This window comes from Frankliniella occidentalis, unplaced genomic scaffold (assembly GCF_000697945.3).
Source record: "Frankliniella occidentalis isolate FOCC.00 unplaced genomic scaffold, Focc_3.1 Scaffold59, whole genome shotgun sequence".
Classification (NCBI taxonomy): domain Eukaryota; kingdom Metazoa; phylum Arthropoda; class Insecta; order Thysanoptera; family Thripidae; genus Frankliniella; species Frankliniella occidentalis.
The window spans coordinates 801,582-805,107 of NW_026267189.1; the positions used below are offsets into that span (position 1 = coordinate 801,582).

General features: G+C 52.1%; 1 protein-coding gene across 1 annotated transcript in view; it reads left to right on the forward strand.

Moving 5' to 3' along the window:
• The window catches only part of LOC113216731 (protein doublesex), a 166,377-nt gene that overhangs the window by 155,627 nt on the left and 7,224 nt on the right, over positions 1 to 3,526 (forward strand). The gene's annotated exons all lie outside the window — the stretch shown is intronic.

The window sequence follows — 3,526 nt, forward strand, 5'->3', positions numbered from 1 at the left end:
AAGGGGCGCCTGAACCTGGGTGGCTGGACAGAATGTGTCGGACCAGTAATTGGAGCAGAACAGGCGAGCTTCGGGCACTTGACGGAAACAACTACTCGCTGCCTCCCTGCTTCACCGCGCGAAACAACATCGACAAAATTTTATTGGGAACAGAGGAGGGGAGAGAAATGTCGATTGTGAACGATCTCTTGGAATGGGGCGGGAGGAGAGGACATGTGGTCTTGCATGGGCGTTCCCGCGCGGTGGGGGGCAGTCCTGCTGAGGGCGCACTAAGCTACCCTTTTGAATGTGAGTGACACTAGAGTGAGATGAGTGGCATGAAAATATATTTTGTGATGAAAATTCAGACTTCTAAGCCATATATGGAAGTTGCAGAAAATTTCATCTTTACGTTATTCGGCCCACACTATTCTCCTTTTTAACTTGTCTGCTAATCATGGTATGGCCGCTGCAGCTGCAGCACCGCTGCACCCCACCTGCGACTGTGACTGCAGCGCTGGTTGCAGCGGCAGCTGCAGTAAATTGCAATGGGGGCCCGTGTTTGACATTTACTGCATCGTAATCAGCCCTTCGTCCCCTTTTCACCCTCACCCCTCCCTCTTTCTTTTCTCCTTAGTTTTGCACTTCCCCTTTCCGCCCCCCCCCCTCCCCTCATCCAAATGCTCCTCCCGCTTCTCCCGTTTTTATCCCCTTTCGGATTGCGGAGCCAGAGAGGGATTGAGTGCACTTGGGTAGTACAATCTCTTTCCTTTTTTCTAAAACGGGAGCAAACCAAGACTATGCGAAAAAGATAACGTCAAGTTTTGAGTAAACAACACTCTCAGACCTGTACTGATTTATTTATTAGTAGCTTATAAAGGTTTTTATGCAGCAGGATTACTGACTAATTTGTTACTTATTATGGATATCGTTGTAAGTAGCTCACTGATAAAAGAAAAAAGTGTCAGTAATTAAAAAAGAAATTATTTCGTATTACTGATGAAAGCAGTTGTCAGTCGCTTATAAAGGTTTTTGCGCAGCAGGAATACTGACAAAAGCTGAAAAAAATCAGTAACAGGATGAGAGTGAAACTAATAAAGAAACGGATCATTACAACACCTTCCTTGCGGCGTGACCACTATGAGGTCACACTCCCCTGTTAAATCATAGGCACCAAAAATGAGCCACAACTTGTCAGCATTTAATGCAACACACTCACTAAACGCACAACCTTAAATCATTCTCGTGTAAATGGCAGCAGGAGACGGGTCTCTGGTGTAAATGCACAAGATGTTCCATCAGGTGTTCGCAAGGTCCGGGCGTACAGGTGTAAGGTGTTCCATCAGGGTGTTCGCAGGCCCGGGTTACGGGATGGTCAGTGCGTGTCGGGGGGCTCCCTGCCTGACCTCTGCGCTGCTGCGCCCTGCGCGCCGGTCGGTATGAGGCCGTCTCTTTATTTTGATGGGCTGCAGGCGGGGCGGGGCGGGGCGGGTGGGCGGACGGGGTGCTGCGCCGGGCGTGCACGGCACACTGCGGGCCCCTGGCTCTCTGCAACGGCTAGGCTCCTTAAAGCCAAGTCTAACCGTAAAAACGACAGTAAAAAGAGATTGTAGGGGACGTCTGGAAAGGGAAGAGGGTGGGGGGAAGGGAGGGGTGCGCGCCCCTGTTTGGCGGTACTGCGGTGTGTGTGCTTTCCAAGTGTCAGTGTGTTGGGGGGGAAGCGGGAGGTGGAGGAAGGCTTGCCAGCGGCCGGGCGGGCACGTTGCGCTAAAACTTTTTATCTCTCTGTTTCTCAGTCACTCACACTCACTCAGTCACTCGCTCGCTCACTCGCCCCACGGTCCGACAGCTATCGTGCGCGCGTGGGCGATATATAAAGTTCGATGTGTTTGATGACGACTGGATTCCGCGTCCGCCTCTCTGCTGCCGCGAGGGTGTGCAGTGCATTTGTTCAGTGCAGTATGCAGTGCCGGTTGTATGTAATGCATTTGATCAGTTCACTTGCGCGGAGTTCAGTTGTGCAGTGCATTTGTTGAGTGAATTTGTTTAGTGCAGTTTTGCAGTGGATTTGTTGAGTGAATTTGTTTAGTGCAGTTGTGCAGTGCATTTGTTGAGTGAATTTGTTTAGTGCAGTTTTGCAGTGGATTTGTCGAGTGAATTTGTTTAGTGCAGTTGTGCAGTGCATTTGTTGAGTGAATTTGTTTAGTGCAGTTTTGCAGTGGATTTGTCGAGTGAATTTGTTTACTGCAGTTGTGCAATGCATTTTATCACCTGATACTTGTCGCGTACATATTATCACACATCACAGTCGTTAGATTTTTTTTTTCAAACAGATTTTGTTTCTTTTCCATACTAAAAAGATAGAAATTGGCCGCTTTCTGGTGTGGCGGGGACATGGCTGCCGGAGCAGTGGCGGCGCGTCGGTAGCGGTGTGCCACTAAAGAGCCATTTATTGCCCTTAAACGCTTATCCGAAGGGCCACACGGTCGTCTCCGAGCCGAGCCGCCCTTAACGCCCGCGCCCGACGACACGAACGGACGAACCGACCCGGCCCGGCCGACTGCCGACTGACAGAGAGTTAACTGCCAGCGATTACCCACCCTCGTCCTCGTCTCCGAGCTCGTCGTGATGTAGGCCAGGATGCTGCCTGCCCGCACCCTCCTTCGGCGCTGTCCCCGTTTGGGTCAATTGTGTCGATGTAGCGTTACTTTGCGTTTTGTGCGACGTTGTGCTCTATCGTCTGCCCCTTCGCCCCTTCACTGTTAAACTCCTTCAAAACAATGCTTTGCAGAACTGCGAAGTGTTAAGATACTGTGTAACTACGAAGGATTTACTTTGCAACGACAACGTGATGCTTTGCAGTGTGTTTCATTGCTTCGCAACTGCACAGAATCACTTTTGTAACTACAAATCAAATGCTTTGTGGTTACAAAGGATCTAAATACGTCGCAGTTCTGCAAAGCATTGCTTTGAAGGAGTTTACCAGTGAAGGGGCGAAGGGGCAGACGATAGAGCACAACGTCGCACAAAACGCAAAGTAACGCAGTTGCATTGCTTATTTGCAGGAATTTAACAGTGTTCCTATGATGGCAGCTGCGCGGGGACGCGTACCTGTAACGTAACGAAGCACCTCCTGGGCATTCCCTCCCCCCCCTTCCCCCACCTCGCTTGGCTCTCCCCTCCCCAGTGCGCCAGGCCCCGCCCCCAGGCCGCCGCCGCCCCCGACCCGGGTCGCCCCCCTGCCACTGAGGCGGGTAGGCCACCCACCCGGGAGGCGAACGCGGCAGCGCGGCGGGTTGCCTATCACGGGACCGCAGGGGCTCCGTCTGTCCCGTACTGCTCCGCGCCGCGCCTCTCGCCCAGCGTAGCCGCTTCGCAGCAGCAACTGCTGCTTCTCGCCCTGAGGCGAGAGGGGGGGGGGGTAGGGTGCAATATGTGTCCCTCCTATCCCCTATCCCGTCTATTCTCCGCAGCCTCGTCAAGGTATTCAGCAAATACTGCGTAGTACACACACACTTAGACTTCCTGAGTATGTGTTCTCTTATTC